Source organism: Pogona vitticeps, chromosome 3, assembly GCF_051106095.1.
Source record: "Pogona vitticeps strain Pit_001003342236 chromosome 3, PviZW2.1, whole genome shotgun sequence".
Taxonomy (NCBI): domain Eukaryota; kingdom Metazoa; phylum Chordata; class Lepidosauria; order Squamata; family Agamidae; genus Pogona; species Pogona vitticeps.
Window position 1 is genome coordinate 8,692,728 of NC_135785.1, and position 24,047 is coordinate 8,716,774.

A 24,047-nucleotide genomic window follows, 5' to 3' on the forward strand; every position below is an offset into this window, starting at 1 on the left:
CTGCAGTTTTTTGCAACTCAGATACAGTAGTTGCGAATGGCACAGGAGCAGACCAGTCAGGTTGTCACTTGTCAAGTCTGTAGCCTTCTATTCCCCGAGATCCAAAACCTGAGACCTGGTGCATATGTGTGATTTCGCAGGGTGAAGTCCTTTGTGTGCAATTTGTGTGCGGTGTGGTCACAAGAGACTGAATCAAACACTATTGACTTCTGATACTACCTTGCAATATCTATTGCACATGCAAGACACACGGATTGCTGCCTTTTTTTTAATTTTATTTTATTTATATCCCGCCTATCTAGTCAATAGACCACTCTAGGCGGCTTGTCGTGTCGTGGTGAAGGGGCTTGAGTAATTCAGAGAAGGGCTACGGGCTATGCTGTGCAGGGACACCCAAGACGGACAGGTCATAGTGGAGAGTTCTAAACGGGATCCACCTGGACTGGGTAGGTGGGGTTCTTTAGCCTTGGAAGGCAGCCCATCTAGGAGAAGGAAAACTCCGATTTCAAACTTCCATTGCCTTGTGGCTATATCCACTGATGGAAAAGGCTTCAGGAGTTAACCTCGAGGCAAAACCCGGAGCCAGAGTCCCAGAGGCAGTTTGTGTCATTCTGTCAACTCCTGTGACGTCGCTGGAACCAGTTGTATTAGCTCTTGCCTTTCCATTGGACTATTTCAGCGACGAGGAGAGGAGGGATTTGCTGGTTGGGTAACAGCCTATCCTCCATATTATTCTACCCACGCTTCGTGCTCTGGAGAGGACACTCATACAGAGCACACTATCATGGTCTTTCGAGACTGAAGGATCCTAAGAAGAAGAAGAAGAAGACACAAACCCCATTGTGCTGGCCTGGTGAGTCCTAGTGCCAGTTGGGGAGCAAGAGAAGATGGATCTCCAAACATGGAAGTCATCACACACAGTAAAAGAAAGCTTCTTTTTTTCTATAGCACTCTTTTCAAACTATGATTTAAATCCCCACCTAGAGAAATAGAACAACTCCTTTAGACATGGGCAGTCTGACATCTGGTAACCTTACAGATCAGCCTAAGGGTATCTGCTTTTTGGGGAGAGGTCGGTTTGCAATCCCATCAGGATCTAAAAGCTGTGGGAAGGCAGGCAGGCAGGCAGGTAGGCAGGCTAAGTTTTGTAGCTAATATCCTAATATCCTAAGCTTTCATTTTCACCTTTGGAATCATGGCACATGCAAAATGGTGACTTACTACCCCCTATGACAATTATTATTATGGCAATTAAGAGCCTCAGGGCGCCATGGTTAAATTGCATTACTGCAGTTAAGACTCTGTTCACAACCTGTGTCCGATCCCAATGGATTCAGGTAACTGACTCAAGTCTGGCTCAGCCTTCCATCCTTCTGAGGTCAGCAAATTGAGTACCCAGATTGCTGGGGAGGGGGCACAATGTGTAGCTTGCATAATCAAATTGTTAATGACCCAGACAGTGTTCTAAGTGTTATGGGGCCATATATAAGCAGCACTTGTTTCTTTTTTTAATAAATTGAACTTCAGTGGCCAGGAAAAATGTCCTGTTTAACCAAGGACTGGAGCAGATGTATCTGCATCAGGAATTTCAAAACAACCAGCCGAAATCCAGCCTCCAATGGGAAGTAGTGCAGGCTCATTGTTCATCACCTTTTGGAAAAATGCAAACAGATTTGTTTAGCATACATGGGGGGGGACCCTCCTTCTAATTAAACAATAAACAGGGAAGAGAAAAATGAAAATAAAGACAATCTCAGCCAGCAAAGAGGGCGTTCTTTGGAAGAGCTGTCAAAGCCCTCACTCCCAAAGCGCCTCTGTTTCTCATCGGCCTGATGGAAGCTGACGTTGTGTGAACCTTGCTGAGCAAACCCAAATTATTTTAATTTTTAAATCCAAACACTCCCGATTATATCATTTCCCTCATGTGGAGTGGAAGGGGGCAGGTAAACCTCTCCCTTCATTTCTTTTCTATTGGGATCAATGTCTCTGAGCACTGTGGAAGCGAACAGAGGGAAAAAGAGGTCATAACACTGGCAAGTCAAGGAAAACCCATCTAGGATTAATTCACAAAATGCTGTAGGATTAAAACCCTACCCAAATACTTGCTGGACGCATCAGATTTGAAGCAAATTCATCCCGTCACATCGCGGAGCCAATCTGAAATTTTCCTTTTAAAGGAAGACAGCCAAACTCACCTCTCAAGATTTGCCGAAGTGTTATCTCATTTTATTTGCTTTGACAGCTTGTTGGAGTCTGGCTGCTAGCTGGGAAACTAGACAACAGCGGCTCTCAGAAGGAAAGGTAAGTCTCCATCATGAATATGCATGCTTGCTGAAATTGAAACCTATAGAAACTGGGCGTGTTTAAGCATATCACGAATGTCTGCATGGTTGGCGCGAATTTGCAGGATTTTTGCCGAGCGTGGAACATGAACCGTCTTGGTGCTGAGGAGGTATCAAGCCTAGTTTTCATCACATGGGTTTACTTTTGTTGCTTAAGACAAGCAACACTGCTCTTGCAGTATCTTCTGTTCCTCAATTCATCAGAGCTTTCCAAACCTTTAAACTTCCCAGACCGATGACAAATGTTTAACCCTAACTTGAAACTGGGCCTTCTCTCTCTCTCTCTCTCTCTCTCTCTCTCTCTCTCTCTCTCTCTCTTTTCTTTCTTTCCACAGAATATTTTTAAAAGAACTGGGAATACCCATTTGCCTTCATCAGTGCCGGTTTTCCCAAGAGTTTGGCACTGTCTTCCATCAAGAGCTGTTGCAAATCCTTGTGAATGCATTTGATTTCTTCCATGTTTTCCTTGCATCATTTTGCTTGCATACCCTCACCATCCATTTTCCATTTGGCCTTCCTGTTGGTTAACTCAACTGGCTGGAAGGTCCGTATGATCTCAGAGATCATGTTACAGGTGCTAACAGAAAAGGATGGCCGTGGATGCTTTTGAACCAAATCAAGCAGATCTTACAGCTGGTTGAATAAAAAGAGAGAACATTGCCCTGCCACGAACGGTGAGGGCTCAGAGAAGAGACAATGGGAAGAAGAAGAAGAGGAATAAGAGGAACAGAACATTCTGGAACTGAAACTTTCTGCCATAATAACAAAAAAATTGAGTGAAATGAATATTAATGAAGGTGGGGATTTTTCGGCAACGTGAAATTTAAGAGCAAATATTATATCAGAGAATATTTGGCCCATTTTACTGATGTTTCTTTCTTTCCCTGGCCTTTCCTTTGTTTCTATACCCCTTTCTTTTCATTTATTAATTTGCCTGGCCCCTTTGCTGGAGATCTTCAAGAAATCTTTTAAAACCCTGCTACGTATTTAGGCAGGTGTTTCAAAATATTACACTGGTGGAATCTGCTGAATCTTTTTAGCCTTAACATAACCCGATTCCACCACTTTGAATGCTGTTTATGTAATATGTATTTTAATTTTATTGTGTAATTTTATTTTAGCAGATTTTTTTTTGTTTTCTTTGCATTTTTGTATTTTAAAATCATGCTTATTGTGTGTTTCTTCTTGTAAACTACCCAGAGTAGTTTACCTTCAGCCTACCTTCAGCCACATGGGTGGTATAAAAATGAAATAAATAAAGTAAAATAACTAATTTCTTTTTCTTTCTTTCTTTCTTTCTTTCTTTCTTTCTTTCTTTCTTTCTTTCTTTCTTTCTTTCTTTCTTTCTTTCTTTCTTTCTTTCTTTCTTTCGTCCTGCCAATCATATCACTTCCTTTCTTCATATTTTCCCCTGTTCAAAAAGATTATGATGCTGGCGTAACCCACCTACATTAGCTCATATTGTGACATGGTTGTGGGTCATGGCCCACCAGCTGAAGGTGTATTTGAAAAGTGAATGTTCTTCTTCTATGATGTGATGATCTAATCATGGGGCACCAAATGTGACTGGCCAGCTAATCATTTCCATTTCCAGTACTCTTTTCTTCAAAAAAGAGTCTTTTCTGGCAAAGTCTTTCTTCTCTATGCTTCTCTCCAGACCAAGAAAATTAAAAATGAAGGGAGGCCCCAAGCAATGAGGAAATGCACGCAGGGAAAAAAAATTAGAATAATCCCGTATCTCTTGCTTTCAATCTTTCTTTCCGTCTGTGTTTCTCAGTTGGTCACTCTGGCACCCAACTCTTCTAAGGGTCTCACCATCTAAGCCAGCCTGTCCATTTCATGGATTCGATTTCTTCTGGAGTCAGGATATCCCTGATTCTGTTTCACTTCACCGTTGTCTGGCCTTTCACCTGGTTTGGTTTCCTTCCTTCTGCCAAAGTCTTGAGTCTAGGGCTTCACCTCAAAAACTTTGACGGTTCTCATTTCATGCTTCCTCCTGCTTCCTTCCACCAATCAAAGGTCTTTCATTAAGTGCATGACTTTTAACTCTACAGCTTCCTTCCTGATACAATGGTTTCTCTTTCCACGGCATTGTGTGGTTGGTTGTTAAAGCTGGATCTCAGAGACAAAGTTGTCCTGGTTCTCTTACGATGGAGTTCTTACTGCACAATATAACAACACAGTCCCTGTTCCCTGACCACCCTTCAGGAGGACACCAAGCATCGCAAACTTTTCATGCAGTTTGAAATTGATGAATTCATCTGTCTGTTTTGCTTACATAACTTCCAAATTTTTTGGAGCAAAAGTTTGTCCCATTCTGTTTCCACATCAGTTTGTTTCTGTCAGTGGCAGTAAGCAGTCTGCATAAACATTCATATGCATTTCTCTGAATAAACATATTTTTGTATGCAGTTTTCCTAATGTATGCATTTTTTGCAAGCAATTCCTTTTGACATATGCTCATTTGTATACAATTTTCTCTAATTTACATGTTTTTATACCCTTTAAAAAAAAAAAAAATAAGAGGCCTGCACAGCAGCACTGAGAGAAGTGTGAAAAACAAGGGATAATTGCTTTCCAGTTTGCCTATTAGTTTGGAAAGTTCGAATTAAAGCCATTTCTATTAAAATGCAAACCAGATTAAATTCCACCCTACCTCTAAATAATTTGAGAGATTCAGGACAGAGAAAAAGAAGCACTTTTTCACACACTGGGTTGTTGAACTGTGGAAATTGTTGTGTACCTTACACAGGCTCTAGGCTGTATATAGAAAGAGCACAAACACATTCAGCCTTGGAGAAAACAAGATAACAACTTTGTAATTACTTCTTACATTACTTTTTAACCTGAAGAAATAACTAGTTACAGGTAACTGTTAATTGGCAACTAGTTAGATCCAAGATCTGCTGGGCAGCTCCTGGGGGAACAAAATGCTGGACTAAATAGCCGTGTGGTCTATCTAGCAGAACTTTTCTTTCATTCTTTTATCCTAGAATCATAGAATAGTGAAGTTGGAAGGGGCCTATACAGCCATCAAGTCCAACCTCCTGCTCAGCGCAGGAATACAATCAGAGCGTATCTGCCAGGTGATTATCCAAGTTTTTCTTGAATGCTTCCAGTGCTGGAGCACTCACCAACTCCCGAGGTCACTGGTTTCACTGTCGTACTGCTCTAACAGTTAAGATGTTTTTCCTGATATTCAACCGAAATCTGACTTCCTTTAACTTGAGTCCATTTTTGTGTGTCCTGCACTCTGGGATGATGGAGAACAGATCTTGCCCCTCCTCTGTAGGACAACCTTTCAGATATTTGAAAAGGGGACAACAGAGGATGAGATACTTAGACAGTGTCACCAAAGCTACCAACGTGGATTTGAACAAACTCCGGGAGGCAGTGGAAGACAGGAGGGCCTGGCATGCTCTGATCCATGGGGTCCCGAAGAATCAGGCACGACTTAACAAATAAACAACAATCATCTCACTCCTCAGTCTTCTTTTCCGAATGCCCAGTTCATTCAGTCTTTCCTCATAAGGCTTGGTTTCCAGCCCCCTGATCATCCTGGTTGCCCTCTTCTGAACTTCTTCCAATTTGTATTTTCAGCACCCGGAACTATGTATCTTCTGAGATAGATACAGCATTTTTATATGCAAAATATGTCCCTGTTTCGACCCTCACACCTCTACCTGCTTTGTTTTGTTTGCTAAAAGTCTGCCAACAGAGCATGACCTCCATCTGGGTATTTGCAGATATCCATTCCTTCAAACAGAAAATATGTTTTCTCCACCCCGAAGGCTCTTAGGGCAACAAGGCTTTCACAAAAATTCAGTGCTTCTTTTTCTTATCAAAAGAAAGACAGGCCTGCTTTGAGAAATTTGTACCTAGGATTTCAACCTAAACCTCCCTCTATAAGGTGGAAGTGACCACACAAAGGCTAGCTGGTCATTTGTCCTAAACTCAGAATCGTAAGATTGAAAAAGATCTTAAACATTATCAATCCAGCTCTTTGCTGATACCAGGTTTTACAGCTACAGCTTCCATCAATCTCTGCCATAACTTCTAATGATGGATAGCTCACTCAAATTGCCAGATGCAGGGGAGGGGGGTCAGGAGACAGGGATCTCATTGTCTCATGTGCTTCTAGAAGCATCTGGTGGGGCCACGGTGAGATACAGGAAGCTGGACTAGATGGGTCCTTGGCCTGATCCAGTACAGCTCTTCTTATGTTTTTACCACCTTCTGAGAAAATCAGAAAATTCTTCACAATGTTTAGTATAAGTTGTGCATGGACAATATGTGTAGCTCAGTTTCCATGTGGATCCCCAGGTAGACCGAATGCATCTTCCTGTAGCTTGAGCCCATTATTACATGGTGTGGCGATCTACCTTGTAGCCCCTGTTTATTTGTCCCTCACAAGGGATCACGCCCTATTTCCTTCACGCTGCCACCAGGTATTCACCTAATACCAATTATGTTATACACGTGTGCTGCCAACATTAAGGGTTATTGAACTTAGGAATCAGAGGTTTGATTAACAAACATTCTTCTATTGTCAAGTAAATCATAAAGGTAAATCACGTATGAACTGTATCAGGTGTTAACAAGGATTGGATCATGTATGCAATCACTTTTATTCCAAAACTTCTATATACTTTCAATCAATATCTCTCTTACAGTGCTTGTTCAATATTGTTTAACCTTCTCAACTCCCTCTCCTAACAGTCTCAGCTCAATTCATCAACCCTCTCCTGCTCTCTCCTAAACCCTAACTGCCATTTCACATTCCCCTACTGTCTCTCTAAGTCCGCCCCTCCTGCTCTATCTTTGGCTCCTCCCTCTTGAGCTTCTGTGATGGACAGGCAGAAATTACATCACCTGTTGGCATTTCACTACATATGTCCTTCACTCTGGGAGACTCTTCCTTCTGTCAATCCTGCTGGACACTATCCAACACTTTCATTTCTCTACTCATCAGAATGTTTCTGATGCATAGGATATGCACAGAAAAATGCACATTATTTTGATGTGCAAATGGTTAATGCACACTTAATTGAAAAATGCACAAATATGGCTCAGCCAGTGGAGAAAATTTATGCAGATTAGGCAAAATATGTAAAAAGATTTCAGCGTAGAAAGAAAACACAGACTCACTGCTGGTGGGATCTGGGGACCTATAGAAAGATTTTCAAATCCTTCGTATATATACTTTCGTAAAAATACAGCTCCCATCTGCCAGGTCTTTAGTATACATGCAGGTGCTTGCCAGCCTCATACACAGAACCATTATCTGTTTAAATTTATTTAAAATATTTTATCCCACCTTTCTCCTTAAAAGGATTGAAGATGGCATTAAAAACCATGAAGAGCTCACAACTACAATGTTATTTTACTTTTTTCTTCTCTTGCGCCAAATCATCATGTCCTGGCAACTGGTCAAGAGGACAGCTTTCTGGTGAAGCTTTAATTGTCCCTTTACAATACGCGCGAAGGGATATAGCATTTTCATTACGCCCATTTCATACATAGTAGAACTGAGTCTGAGAAAGTGACTTGGCAAACACACTGTTGCAGTTTGCTCTAGCGGTGCAGCAAAAGTGCAGGGATTCACAGAGGAGAATTAGCTTCAATTTCCCTAGAATAGTTTTTTCATTAACTGGCACTTACAGGCTCAATAACTCAATCTGATAATAATAGAAAGAATAAAAGTGATTAATTTACTTACATTGAACAAATAACAGCAAGCAAACATGACTGCTTTGAACAACAGGCCTCAACAGACTCACACTGACTGCTTTCAACAAAACTGACCAACTACAGACTAACTGCCAGCAGAGAACCAGTCTAACTGACTGTAGACTAAGAGAGGGAAACAGACACAGAGCAGAGAGGTGGGGCTCTCTGAAATCAGAGGCCTGGAAGGAACAATTGGTTATTACTGGACTGATTGACAGTCAGCCCAGCCCAGAGAGGTCCCACTCACCCAACTTACTAAAGGTAGCATGTGAAATTGCTAAAATTCCAACACACACTTGAACCCACCAGAGAGGAAGAACTTAGAATAGAATAAAATAGAATAACACTTTATTGTCATTGCATGTGCAACAAAATCACCAGATTGCTATCCAGACAGTGTATCACTCATTCAGCTAAGACTCCATGTAAACTCCTTGCAATTTCCAACATAATACAACAGCATCAAAATACATTCACATGCAACCCTACAATAAATCAGATTAAATCTTGACTGAATTTTGCAAAGTCGTCGCCCTTGGATTAAAAACTGTTTTTAAATCTGTTTGTCCTTGTTTAATAGATCTATATCATCTTCCTGATGGCAGTAATTCTTGAAGCCTTCCAGATCCTAACTAAGCATTCTGTCCATTGGCCCAAACAGGCTCTTATTTCATAATTTTATAATTCATGTAAGTTTTCACTAAACTTCTTTCCCCTTTATCAAGTTACAGAGAGAAGAACGTGGATGTCATTGGGGATTCTTGCATTTCTTCAAATTAAAAAAAATATCCTAAAGAACGACCAAAAAACCTCATTAAAGGAAACAGGGTGGGGATATCTTTTCCTCAAATGAATGTATTACTGTTGGCTTTGCTCGCAGCTGCTCTCGCTATGAATCTACCAGAAAAGACTGCAATTTGGTCTCTCGCTAGCTTTGGGCCAGTGAAAGAGTGCGAAATTTGTCACACAATTTGAAAGGGGAAAAACGGCAAGAACCCTTCCCAGCAGCCCTGCTCCAGAAATGGACGAGGAAGCATCTGTGAGCAAAAAGCCTTCCTTGTTTTTCTTGGAACAAAGCAAAACCTCCTCAGATGGGGGGTAAAATCCTGATTCCACGAGAAAATGGAGTGGTGTTGGTTTCACTCAGGTCTGGCGGATGGTTTATTTCCCTCAAACGAAAAGACCTCACATAAATCACACGGCTCTCCGAGGACTTTTCAAAGTTGTGATGCAAAACAGAACCGCCGGTGGTTGTCCGGAGGCTTAGCCCTTGTCTGTGAGGGAGCTGCAGCAGAGGTAACCGGCCTTCCTCCTCAACTTTGTTGCCTGATTTCTCAATCCCACCCACCGCTCACTCAATTCCCGATTTCTAATTTTATATAATAATAATAATCTCAGAACTGCAGAGCCGGAAGGAACCCTATGGATCATCAAGTCAAGACCCTGTCAGGGAGGCACAGCGGGGAATCAAACTTCGAACCTCCGGTTCTGCAGCCGGATGCCTAAGCCATCCCTTCCCCTCAAGTTTTGGCAGGGCTCCCTCCACAATTTAATTAAATCTCCCCTGAGTTTTGTATCACTCAAAAGACACCAATAACAGGAAGCGTGTGACACCTCTGGAACAATGGCTTGTTTACTAGCGCGTCGTTTAAAACAAGAAACAGGAATGCTCCATGAATGGAAAGGCTCGTGGCAGCTTGCAGTGAAATTGGCACACTGGAACCGTAATCCAATCCAAGAATCATCAACAATTTAAAAAGGAGGAGGGAGCAACAGATAAAACATTCCAACTGACGCATCAGGGAGAACGAAACAAACATCTCGGCAGGCTAAACGCCTACGGAGGAAGACATTTGTGCAGTGACGGGAGACAGCCTGAGAGCGAGTGAGACAAGACCCCCATTGGCAAGGAGTTCCAAGGTCTAGGTGTGGCTGAAGAGAATAGTGAACTGCTATAGGGCAGGCAGGTGCCATATGACCCTCTCCCGGCTAATCTGGGAAGGACTATACCTCCTTGAATTGGACCAATGCAGATGGAATTTCTTGTAGTTCATTTCTGAGCAGAGGTTTTTAAAATTTGCCATTTTTTTTCTTAATCAATTTGGAGAAAAGAATTTGAGGATTGAAAAAGTAGGAAAAGGAAACTGTTGGTAGTAGGTCTCTGCTTTTCCTCTTTATCTCCTGCTTTCCATTTTTCTTAGCTTTATTCTTACTGAATATTATTATTCTGTGATATATCCAAAGTTCAATAGCCTCTGTTTAGTTGTTTTAGCTTCTAGTGAGAGTTCAGGCTTGATTTGATCTAGTGCCGTCTTTGTTTTTCTGGCAGTGTCCAACACTACATTTCAAATTAGTCTATTTTCCCCCCTGTCAGCTTCTTTCATTAGCCTGCTTTCGTATCTGTGCACACTAATCAGAAATACCACAGCGTGGATTACCTTGACCTTGGTCTGCAGTCACGCATGCTTACATTTGAGGATATTTGCTAGTTCCTTCCACCTGGAAGTAGCTCCTGAGAAATGTAGTTTATCCACAGAGAGCAGTCCTTAATTTTTGAAGGCACATTCCAGTTCCTCTTGCTGATCATTTTGGAAACCTTGTCATAACACCTGCCACAATATTATCCTCTGTCTGAGTCATTCTTTGCAGGAGCAAATGGATTTTTGTCTTCCTAAAGCATAGCATGGTCAAAGCTATGGTTTTTCCAGTAGTGATGGATGGAAGGGAGAGCTGGACCATAAAGAAGGCTGACCACCAAAGAATTGATGCTTTTGAACTGTGGTGCTGGAGGAGACTCTTGAGAGTCCCCTGGACTGCAAGGAGAACAAACCTATCCATTCTGAAGGAAATCAATCCTGAGTGCTCACTGGAAGGACAGATCCTGAAGCTGAGGCTCCAATACTTTGGCTATTTGATGAGAAGAGAAGACTCCTTGGAAAAGACCTTGATGTTGGGAAAATGTGAAGGCAAAAGGAGAAGGGGACGACAGAGGACGAGATGGATGGACAGGGTCACGGAAGTGACCAACATGAATTGGACCAAACTCCGGGAGGCAGTGGAAGACAGGACGGCCTGGCGTGCTCTGGTCCATGGGGGTCACGAAGAGTCGGACACGACTTAACAACTAAACAACAACAACAACAAATCATAGAAATATCTAGATCCTCTCTGCATAAAGACATTCACTCCGAGTATAGCATCAATGAGCTGGCATGAAGGAGCTGTACTGTACATGGAAGCGCAAAATCACATCTCTCATTTTGGTATTGTTTCTCAGACCGTAGCTGCCCAAGCTCCATATCAGGTTGCCAGAAGGGTGTTTTCCCTGTATGAAATGGTATGCAGATTTTTATGGATACCTAAATATACACATTTTTGTATTTTGTATGTTAATGCTGTTAGATACCTCAGTGGTATAGGTATCTGGCAGCAGATCCAGAGGATGCTGTGTCTCCTTGAGAAAGGCTGGACTTGATTATCGATAGGGTCCCTTTTAACTCTGCAGTTCTTAGAAGACGATGATGATATTAATGTGCAAGTCTTCTTCAAATATATTTTTCCTGATATCTACATACAAGCTTTTTCAAAAAGTGGTTTTATGTGCATTTCTATTTGTTGAATGCATCACAAACCTCGGAAACGTCTAGATTTCTGAAGAAACACACTTCGCCCCACGGACAATCACAAGTAGTGCAAAATGGATATTTCCACAGAGAAATGCGAACCAACAAATTTATTTTCCATCCCTCGTGCGGCAGTGGATTAATCTAAATGTGGGTTAGCAACATGGGGACATGATACTCCCGCTGCGCCTACGCCAGCCTCGCTGAAAGGTGCCCCTAGGTGCGAGGTAAGGTGGTTTACACGCAGTGAACATTACACTGACATGCAGGGCCCGGCTTCCCCACATCACCGTGCTCCGCTTGAATGGGTCAGGAAATCTTTCTGAATCCGACATTGAGACTATTGTACACCAAAAGTTAGTTTGCAGCTGTGGTGTATTTTCTCGGTTATGCTTTGTGCACTTGTGAAAAGTCTCCATAATGAGAACATACCAAAGACATGATGAAATGTCTATAAAACAAAGTATATGGTAAAACATTTGACTTTGGCTTTTAAAAAAGAAAAGAAAAAGAAAACTCTGCAAAATCTTAGATCTTACAGATGAATTTTAAGGCGATCCTTTTCATTATCAGCTTATGCAATTCAAGGTTTAACCCCCCTCCCTTCTTAAAATGACTGCATCCTAGCACATGGATTGTTGAACATATATCACGGGTTGTCTGTTGTATTGGATCACTTGTATTGCCTGCCATGGCCGCTGGCAACTCTCCAGCATTCAGGCAAAGAACAATCTCCTCTTGGGTACCAAGGATTTAACTGAGGAGTTAAGGCCATGCCAGGCACCCAGACTAATAAACAGAAATAGCGCTGATAAACTGAGTTCACTCTGTGAATAAGCAGTGTAGAAACTATCTCAAGGAGCAGTTGTCCCTTGATTGTTCTTCAGGACCATGCCGGCCAGTTTTCCTTTTTTGGAGTATAGAGTTAATTCCCTAACCTAGCTAGGAATGTATTTTGTGGGATTTAATGGCTTTAACAAAAGCAGCAGCTTCACAAGTCCCAGGACGGATTGCAAGAAGACTTCTTCGTCACCTTGACAATCTGCAACATTTGCGATGTTTAAGGAAGCACTTGGGAGCGCTTTAAAATGTGGCGCTAAATTGTGTAGAATTAGAAAGAAAAGATACAGAAATATGCTTTAGTCAGTGGGGAAAATGTCTGGTGCTGTGGTTAAACTGCAGCACTGCAATGAAGTCTCTGCTTAAGACCTGAGTTTGATCCCAGGATATTCAGGTAGCCGGCTTGAAGTTGACTCAACCTTCCATCCTTCCAAGGTCAGTAAATTGAGTGCCCAGGTCACTGGGAAAGGCAACGTGTACCCCACATAATTAAATTGTAAACCACCCAGAAAATTCATTAAGCCTAAAGGAGTGCAATATAAGCAACACACTTTACTTTTTTGGTTTGTGAAAGTAAAGGAGAACGAGTACATACATTAGAGATGTGATGAACACCCATCAGTCCCTCATTCTCCTTTATTTAGGCTGTCTTGACAGTACCAGATACATCAATGAGAGACTTCCCAGCCCAGAGAGATCCCTCAAGTCCAAAGTGAAAGTAAGATGTCTACAATTTATGCATAAGTGCTCTGAGGCAAACTACATAATAGATTTGTGTTTTTTATGCAAAGATTTTGCACAGTGCAGATTTGTGTTTTTGGACTACATCTCCTAGGTTTGCAAAGGTTTAGCAAAGATTTTACAAAGATTTTACAAAGACTTTGCAGATTTGCAAAGTGTAGGTTTGTGTTTTTGTACTACATCTCCTAGATTCCCCAGCCAGCAAGCCCACACAAGGCAGAGAGCAGAGAAGGACTGGCTGATCATTTTTAAAAATAAAGATTCTAATTCTTCTGATTCTTAAAAGTCCACAGGAGATGGCAAATATTGTCATTTTCAGTTACGTAGGCAAACTGCATAAACTTACTGATACTCTTGCAAATTAAATCTGGAGGCTATCTTTATTTATTCAATCCATCTTGTGTTCAGTTTTTTGCAATTTGTGCACAATTTTGCAATTCATTCAAAATTTTGCAATTGGTGTATAAAAAAACAAGAACAAAATCCAACTAGCACTTAAAAACATCGTGAGGCAAGGAGAACGTTCCAACCAAGTTCATGTGTTGGCCATCAAACATGGGCATCTCCAGTCTTCCATGTGTAAAGCCAACAGGCCCAACAACAACAAAATCCACAACCAGCAAGTGTCCATAAACTCTAATATATAAAACAAGTTTTTTAAAAAATGAGGGTGAATAACAGTATTTCAGTGTAATGCAGCAGCTTCACGCAGAAGGGTAGAATGTACTGCCACATTCACATTAGGAGGGATAAGACACTTAATTTGATTTGCAGCTGTGGTCAAATGGTCAAGGCCATGATGGCCTTGCTTACGAGAGAAAAGCATTCTGGCAAAGAAGTCCCGAGAAAGATTTCTGTGCTGGCAATTCCACCACATTGTCAATGCAGAAAAAGTCAAGGGGGCCTTGTGGACTGAGCATTTGAAACCACCGTTCAGTGTTCAAAACAAGGAGTGCTATTCATCGCTGTCATTTCCTGCTGTCAAGGGCCCCCCCATGCCATCATGGCCCTACGAATTAATGAGTGCCAAAACATCCCATTGTAACGACTCCTTAAGTCTTGCAACCTTCAGCTCGAGGCTGCCTTTATTTAATCAATCCATCTCATGTTCTGTCTTTCTCTTTTCCTACTGCCATTCACTTTTCCTAGCATTATTGTCTTTTCCAGTGAATTTCTTGTTGATTGTCCCAAGTATGATATCTCCTTAGTTTAGTCATATAAGCTCCTACATGAGAAAAGCTAACTAATCCTGTTCGTGAATGAAAACTAAATGGTAGCTGCTCCAAATCAAATTAAGCGTCTTACCCCTCCTGATATAAGTGTATCATTTCATTCCACTCATGTGACTAAAGCATTACATTGAAACTTTTCACCCCAGTTTTATTTGGTTATCTCTTTTATTTGGTTTAATCCTTCCATTTTAAGGACATTTGCTCTTTGCGGTTTTTGCTTTTGCCTGGAAGAAAGGATCCCCCCCCCCATCCAATTCCTCATCCTTTCCTCTGAGGAGCAGAAAAGCAGGGATTTATACCCCTAAAAATAAATGCACTTATTTAGGACAGATGCACAAAAAGTGTACAAATCGGAAAGTAAGATTAGAACAAAGACTCTCAACAGCAGCTGAAACAAGGACATAAGGGGAGAAAAATCAGATAGCAGTGAAAGAAATGCAGTGAACTTGTGACTGTCTTCCTCCCTATACTGATGGGCTCAGATGCCATAAGAGAACAGAATTGCTATTTTTTAGACTACAAACCCCAGAATCCCCCTGCCAGCTATGCAAATTTAAATACAGTGGTGCCCCACATGACGACGATAATCTGTTCCAGGAAAATCACTGTTAAGCGAAATTGTAGTTATGCGAAAAAGAATTCCCCATTGGAATGCATTGAAACTTGTTTAATGTGTTCCAATGGGGAAATTACCTCATTGTCCAGCGAAGATCACCCATAGGGGAAGCCATCTTCCAAGTGCTGATCAGCTCTTAAAATGGCTGCCCTGCAAAGCATGGGTCCAGAAAACACAGGGCAACCATTTTGCAGAGCCAGAAAAATTGTCATTTTGCGAGCAAACAGTTTGCGAAGCAAGCACCTAATCGATGTCCAGCGAAAAAAACCCATAGGAAACATCGTTTGTGATAGCAAAAAAAGTAATTGTCATGCGATTTCGTCATTCTGCGGGGTAGTCGTAATGCACGGCACCACTGTATATGTATTAAAATGCACAAACCTAAATAGATTTTCTGAAAACACTTGCTTTGAAATGCATTTCCTCTCTCATATTTTAAATAAATAAAAAAGTATTGGAGGAAAATAAGGATAGAAATGTTTAATTTTCATTGCGCTTTTTGAACAAAGTCATCTCCCCTCCTCAAATGCACTTCAGTCCTCCTTTGCTGGTTAATCCATTCAGAATCCAACTTGGAGTCTGAAAAGAAAGCAAAAAATAAACAAACAAACAAACAAAAAACAAGGTGTGGTGCTTGTATATTGCCCCATAGTGCATATAACTCTCTCTATTTTTATTTATTTATTTATTATTGGATTTTTATCCCGCCCTTCTAGATAGAAGTCTACTCAGGGCGGCTCACAATATATTATACACAAAAGAGATTTAAACGCAACAATTCACTAGGCCAGTGATGGCAAACTTTTTTGAGCCCGAGTGCCCAAATCAGCGGGCACCGTCCGGGCTGGCATATCCTCTGGAGGGCGGCCACGGGATGCCTTTTCCCTCCTCCTCACTTGCTCTCCTATGGTGCTGGAGTCTTAGTCAATGGGCAGTAGTGATTTTGCGCTGAGGGGTGGCTGGCCAGAGCTCCTCCTCCTTCTCCCCCTCCTCCTCCTCCTGGTGGGCTCCCTTTGGGCAGGAGACAAGGGTGAGCTCAAGCTGAGTCCCAGCAGTGAGTAGCGCTGTACCCTGCACAAGGCTGGCATGGGCAGCAGCATCGGCATGGCTCACGTGCCCACAGAGAAGGCTCTGTGTGCCAGCTGTGGCACACATGCCATGGGTTCACCATCGCTGCTATAGGCAGTCTACAATTTAATTCCGTAACACAGGGCTCCCCAACCCCTGGTCCGTGACCTGGCAGTGGTCCATGGCCTAGGCAGGACTGGGCCACGGACACGGATCTCCTGACCCCATGAGCGCCCCATGCGCATGCGCAGAAATGCACCACACTCCCGCAAGCGTGTCTCTCCCCGCGCGTGAATGTGCCACACACCACCAAATAGCCCACGGTTGGGGAAAGGTTGGGGACCACCAATGTACCACATTGCGCCTCCCCTCCATCAGGCTGGGTATTCAATTTACCAACCGCAGAAGGATGGAAGACTGAGTGGTGGACCTTGAGCCAGCTGCCTGGGATTGAACCCAGGACGAGAGTAGAGTCTTCACTGCCATACTGCAGTTTATCTACTGCACCAAGAGGCTGCTTTAAGAGAAGTAAAGAAGGATTAAAGACTTTCAGGAGATGGATTCATGTGTTCACGTGTCTACCAAAATCGTGAAGGCTGAGGATGCTTATAAGCTGTTGCGATGTTCATTGCCAATAAGAAAACCAGGAAGAATGGCATACCTTTCTTAGGAGGAATATCTGGTGGGAATCTCTTTTTTCTTCTTTGCCGTCACTGACCTTTACTCTCACTTTACCCAAGTTAGCAGCCCACACAATACTTTCTCATGGGCATCAACGAAACTGTCACATAAAGTGTGGTGTTACAGTGGGGTGAGCTTTTCCTAAGATGCCTGCAACTTCATTAAAGAGGGTGGATCTGCCTTTATTGTGTAAGGGGATTACTTGGAGGTGTGGTGGCTGCGGGTTTTAGTGATGGGGGGTGCCTGCGGGATACAGATCTCCATGCTTTACCTCAACATGATTTTAAAAAATGGTAAAAATCCTACGTCCATCCTTTTGTTGGAAGTATCTTCCAGTGGGGTAAGTGGTACAGAACAATACAACAAACTGAATTTTAAGTTAAAACGAAATTAATGAACTTAACATGCTAACTCCCCTTTGTCTTTATTGATGCAAGAAAGCAGAGCCTAGGAAGAAAACTCTGCACTTTTGGGAGACAGCTCTCAGAATTTGTAAATTAGTTGGGTCGTCGATCATGGTGGCCGGGATATTTTTTTAGACTACTCCTCTCAAGAGTAACTTTTCCAAGCACTGTGCAAAATTCCCCAAGCCCTAAGCCAAAAGTTGTTTGAGGTTTTCTCCGGGCAGGAGTAGGGAGAAGGGCAAGATCATATGATGTGGGTCACCTCAACCAGTAGGACGAAACAGTAACAATGGGAAATGAGGAGAATTGCTGAGATGGGAAATAAGAGGGGGACATTTGAGCCCAGAACGGTATTCAAAGTATTTGCAGTGAGCACCAAAAACTGCTGAAAAGCAAAATAAGCATTAAAGACTGTAAGTCCAATTAACGGAGACTTATAGGGGGATCCTGATTTGTCAAAGAATCAAGAGCTGAGAAATGTTCCTTTTTTGGGGGGGGATGTGCTACAGACCATGGCCATGCTCACCGTGGACTTTGGGATGTGTCGTCCAAAAAGGCGATTCTTTCATAGCTGTGACTAAGACAAAATAACTCAATGGTTTGTGTATGTGGCTGTGGAGCCAGAGGTTGGAAGTTCAGTTCCCCCCTGTGCCTCCTTGACAGCAGCTGGACTGAGTGATCCAGAGGGTCCTTTCCAGCTCTGCAGTTCTAACATGAGGATGATGTTAGAACATCAAAACATGCTTGTTGAGAACTAGAGTGAAATGGAGGCCTGGAAAGAACCTGGTCCATTGTGTATCATGATTTAATGGGAGAAGACATGGGGCAATGGAACCCCCCCCAAGACTTCCTGCCTTGTGGATGGGTTAGGTTGGGAGAACATGACAAACATGCAGGCCTACACAGTCTATTGCACACGTGTGTGTCCTTTGGGCGATAACAGATGCTTGCTAATATCAAGGGGAGCCTTGGAATGAATGAAAGGCAGTCCGGCTAAGCAGCCATGATAATGCCAGTGTAAAGAAGACGGGGGCCACCAAAGGAACACTAATGGAAACTCAAATCCCCAGAACGAAAGTGGCATGTTTGGGAGTGAGAAGGGAGGGAGGGAAGAGAGAGCGCAAGGCTCGTGTGTGGTCTTTCCAAGGGTCCTCCGCCATCCCAGCTGCTGGCTTCTCCAAAGGGCTTCTGTGAAAGGAGCAGAGGGGATGACCGCCGGCGGCCGGTGGGCTTTGAACACAGAAAACGGATCTAAGTAACGGGGAGATGGAGGAATGGAGGAAGGAGGAGAGACAAGAACCTCCTGAGTCCACAAGCTTGGGAGGCCTTGACCCTTTCTGCTTCTCGAAGACTTCGCTTTTCTGAAATGCTGCCTATAACGCTTGGTTTCCTTAATGAATTCAGCCACTGCTCCAGGAAAGAGCCATAGTTGGCACGGAGAGACCATTTTCTGTCAAGCAGCAGGGAGAAAATGGGATTTCAGCCTCTTTTGCTCCCTCCCTCCCGCCTTTTCCCCCAGCTAGCTTCTTTCATGGTAAATGTTTCTGATTTCACAGGCTGATGTGCGCACCTCTCGAGTTAATAGACAATAAGCAAAGCCGTGTGGGGCCCTTGTTATGGAGATGGAAAAGGAGTGCTGTTGTAAATGTGGTCTTGGGGAAGTGGAAAAGCGCACCGCCGTGCCAGAAAAAGAACATGCCGCCAGTGTCACCTCAGCATTAAGCTGGGATCAGGTAGACATGGCAAGGGGGTGGGGGTGGGGGCAGTGCGCAAATCTTGGCTGCCGTCCGTTCATTGCGAGGAGAGTCTGAGAGGACAGCCAAATTACACCAGAGAAGGGCTTTTCTGTAGCGTTCCCTTGATGGATATTCTGTAACAAAATGGCGTATTTTGTTTTTTAGAAGAGATGAAAAAAAGAAAAGAAATGGCATGTCAGTGCAAATACTTGGTCTTTCCTAATCCACAGTGATTGTCAAGAGCAAAGACTTCTTGGGGCACCACTTAGAATCATAGAAAAGTAAAGTTGGAAGGGCCCTACAAGGCCCTCAAGTCCAACCCCCTGCTCAAGGAAGGAATACAATCAGAGCATATCTGCCAGGTGATTATCTAAGTTTTTCTTGAATGCCTCCAGTGCTGGAGCACTCACCAACTCCTGAGGTAACTGGTTCCAGTGTCGTACTGCTCTAACAGTTAGAAAGTTTTTCCTGATATTCAACCGAAATCTGGCTTCCTTTATCTTGAGCCCATTGTTGCGTGTCCTATACTCTGGTGCGATCGAGAAAAGATCTTGCCCCTCCTCTGTATGACAGCCTTTCAAAGCCCCTCAGTCTTCTTTTCTTAAGGCTAAACATGCCCAATTCTTTCAGCCTTTCCTCATAAGGCTTGGTTTCCAGCCCCCTGATCATCCTTGTCACCCTCTTCTGAACTTGTTCCAATTTGTTAGCATCCTTCCTGAAATGTGGTGCCCAGAACTTGACACAAGACTCAAGGTGAGGCCTAACCAGTCCTGAATAGCACCTTGCAGGATCTGGAATCTATGCTTCTGTTAATGCAGCCTAAAATAGCATTTGCCTTTTTTGTAGCCCCATCACACTGTTGGCTCATGTTAAGCTTGCGATCTACGAAAATTCCAAGATCCTTCTCGATCATAGTTTTGCTGAGCCAGGTATCCCCCATCATGTAACTGTGCAATTGGTTTCTTTTTCTGAGGTGCAGGACTTGCACTTATTTCATTCTGTTGCTTTCAGCCCAGTGCTCCATCCTATCAAGGTCATTTTGAATATTGTTTCAGTCCTAGGGTATTAGCTATTCCACCCAATTTGGTATCATCTGCAAATCTGACAAGCATTCCCTGTACTCCTTCATCCAGGTTATTAATAAAAATATTGAAGAACACCAGGCCCAGGAGTACCCCACCTGAGCCTTGGGGTACCCCACCTGTTACCTCCTCCCAGTCTGAGAAGGACCCCATTAATCCTCACCCTCTGAGTACAATTCTGTAGCCAATCGTGCATCCACCTGACACTTGATCTATCCAACCCACACCTAGTTAGTTTGCTAATCAGGATATCATGGGGCACTTTGTCAAAAGCTTTGCTGAAGTCAAGATATACTACGTCTACAGCATTCCCTCTGTCTATCGGGGAGGTGACCTGATCAAAAAACCGAGATCAAATTAGTTTGGCAGGATTTGTTCTTGACAAATCTGTGTTGGCTTCTAGCTATTATTGCATTGGTTTCTAGGTGCGTGCACAACGATTTCTTTATGATGTGTTCCAGAATTTTGCCTGGGGTGGATGTCAGGCTGACTAGCTTTAGTTCCCAGGTTCCTCTTTTTTGCCCTTGCCCTCTCTCTCTCTCTCTCTCTCTCTCTCTCTCTCTCTCACACACACACACACACACACACACACACACACACACACAGTGTGTGGTCCCCAACACAATACAAATGCAGGAACAGGTGATACCTTTATTGGACCAATGGGAAAAAAACCCTTAAAAAAACAGCTAGCTTTTGATGATAATTCATCTTCTTCAGGCTGTACACTTTAGCTTATTCAGAAATCCTGGCCAGCAGAGCTAGTGATGAAGGCTTCTGAGAGGTTTAGTCCAAGAACATCTGGGGACCCAATGGTTGGGAAACACTGCTCCGGAGGGATGAGAGTCTCCTATAAGGAACCTTTCCCAGATCCTTTCTTTTCCATTTTAGGTTTGTAAAAAAGGAGTAGGTGTCCTCCATGGGGTTCTCAGGGTGGAAAATGCAGAGTCTTGTCACTGCCCACTCCTGTTGTGTGGGGAGACAAGCAAAACAGTGTAAAGGGTGCTTACAAACAAACAATGTACCCGCCAGTGAAAGGACATCAGGGAGGGGAACAGCCCCGTTTTTGGATTAAAGTTCGGATTAAATCCAGGGCACACGGCAAATGTTCCTCAGAAATGCCCTGATCCAACCATCCCAGACTAAGATGAGAACTGAAACGTATGTGACATAAACACGAGGGTGGAGTCCCAACAGAAAGGAAGTCCGGCCATTAAAGTGCAATTTGAAAACCCATCTTTAAGAACGTACATAAATCAGATGGCAATACTCATCATTATCATTATCATCATCATCATCTTAGAACTGCAGAGCTAGAAGGGAATCTTTTTTTTCTGAGGCAACCATTCAATTGCCCCCAAAGCCTGCCTGAATTAAAACAAAGAAACAAACATTTTACCTGCCAGTGAAAGGACATCAGAGAAGGGACAGCCCAGTCTTTGGACTAAAGTTCGGATTAAATCCAGGGCACATTCAGTGCCCTACGAACATAGAAGCTGCAGCTCTCCACTGATGGTAGTTGAACTTTCATCCCCTCTCCTCATGTATTTAAATGAAGTATGGAGACAGGGATGTATATTTGGGGCCTCACAATAAGGACTGTTTTATAAACACAGAGTCTCAATAAATAATGTGAATTTCCCACACTATTACTGCTTCTAAATTCTCAACTTGGTATGGAAACAGGATGCTGGAAACAGACCAATCGACTGATACCAAATCAAAATATTCCCTCAACTAAGGCAACTCAGCGAGCAAGAGAGAATGTCTTCAGAGATTTATGAACTTGTGGCAGTTTGCATCTAGAAGTTATGCCGTTTGTGCAAATTTGCAGGAGGACTTCAGCCAGTATCTGAAGCATTCTGAGATGAAGTCCTTGTTTTGAAATCCTGCCTCAATATGGATATAGAACAGCACTATGGGAAAGAAAATACGGAAAAGGGACACAGATCAGAAATTGACAGAGTCTTCCATTCCTAATAGAATTGTACTACACGATACCTCTTAGAGAGTTGGTAGGATATGTCATAAGATGATGCTCTTGTCATACCTGACCCTCTCCCCATTAATACCTACACAAAGAAATCTAGCCAGTCAAGAGAAAGGCTGTAGGAGAATCCTTCTTCCTGACATCTGTTTTTTTAATACAGGAATTCTCTTTTCAGCATGAGATGCCTGTCAACCATACAAGTCCCCAACCAGCAGTCTGAAGCGATGGAAGTCCAAGGACAGCTCTTACCGCATGATCGGCTCTTAGCATTCTTTGCATCAGCTGCCTCCTTCTTTAGCAAAGAAGCAGTCAAGCACTGGCTTGGCGTGTTATAAATTGTGTCTCACTAGAAAGAGACAAGCGACAGGGATTGTACCCATTCAGGCACCATCTGTCTTCCTCAACAATCTGTGAAAATGCCAGTGGACCAGCCCCGATGAGACGCGGGTGACTTGGGCAAAGAATGTTTCTCTGTATGAAACTCCAATTAATTATCCATCTAAAGATCTGTCCTTCCAAACGCAACCATTTAAAGCAACCCTCCTTTACTGGCTGTCTTTTTGAGGGCTGGAAAACCAGCCACGCCAAACCTTAGATTTCATGCAAGTGAAACAGCTTGCTTCAAAACAATCCTTCTGTGCTTCTTTTAGGTAGGAATAAATATTATTTCTGGTTTGCTACTCTTCACAAATATTTACTGAGCTGAAGGGTGAGAACGTTTTCAGAGAAACTCTATAGGTCTGGTAGCCTTCTTCTTTTTCAATATAATCTATACCATTGGTTCCTAACCCAAATAGACCCTTGGTCTAGATGGGCAGGATAAAAATCTAATAAATAAATAAAATAAATAAACCCAGGTGGTTTTTGAACCACAACTCCCAGAAACCCTGGTGAGCACATCCGGGGGGTGAAAGCTCCTGGGCATTGCAGTCCAAGAACACCTGAGTTACTTAAGGTTGGGAACCACAGATCTATACAAATTTTTAAAAGGTGCACATGTGCACCATTTCAGAGGTCTTCTCTCTGTGTCCAGCTTAGCTCGAAGGCTGTGAACCCCAGCTACCTGAAAGTTGGTGTTAACTAACTAATGGGATGTTAATACAAAGAGGCTCACAGAGTGGGAGGTCTGACCTGCAATACCAACCTTAGTCACTAGATGGCAGCCACCTCAACTGTCCCTAAAAACAAAGTGATAGGCGAACCTGGAAGATTTGTATCTTTAGAAGGCTCCCTACGACTCCAGGGGCTGCTTCCCTCCCGAAGACCCTAAACTACCAAGAAGGGAGAGAGAAAGAAAGAATTCCTGCTTGGTAGAAAAGGGGAGGGATTAAGGAAAGAAGTGCCCGTTGAATAAGGACTGGGGATTGAAAGGAGAGGAAAAACCAGTGAGAAAGAAAAAAGAGTGGGAGGAAAAAGGAAAAGAGGAAAAGGAAGAAGAGGAAGCATGGAAAGGAATTAAGATTCTAAACCAAGTGAATCTGGTATGTCTGTAGTAGTAGTAGTAGTAGTAGTAGTAGTAGTAGTAGTAGTAGTAGTAGTAGTAGTAGTAGTAGTAGTACAGTGGTGCCTCGCATAGCGAGGTTAATTGGTTCCAAAAAAAACATCGCTATGGGAAAACATCGTTAAGTGAAACGTGTTTTCCCATAGAGATGCATTGAAAACCGGATAATCCGTTCCAATAGGAACGGATTATCCGGTTTTCTCCCCCACTATCGGGCGCAGCCCTTTGAGAGAAGCCTCGGGGGAGGGGGGGAAGACGGCATCGGCTCCTGCCTTCTCCCTCACCACCTGGCTTCTCCCAAAGGGCTGCCCTGACTGTGCTTGCAGCAGCGGAAGAGGTGCCCGATGGAGGAGAAGGTAGGAGCCAATCTGTCATTTCTCCTCCAGCGGGCACCTCCTCCGCTGCTGCAAGCAACTTCGGGGCAGCCCTTTGGGAGGAGCCGGGCTGTGGAGAAGAAAGGG

The 24,047-nt window shown here is 43.1% G+C and overlaps 1 long non-coding RNA gene across 1 annotated transcript; it reads left to right on the forward strand.

Annotated features, from left to right (window-relative positions):
* Nucleotides 1-392: 392 nt before the first annotated feature.
* LOC144587981 (uncharacterized) lies at nucleotides 393-13,913 on the forward strand. Its single transcript, XR_013543251.1, has 2 exons — nucleotides 393-2,301; nucleotides 2,678-13,913. It is a non-coding gene; the product is annotated as an uncharacterized LOC144587981 (long non-coding RNA).
* The last annotated feature ends 10,134 nt before the right edge of the window (nucleotides 13,914-24,047 follow it).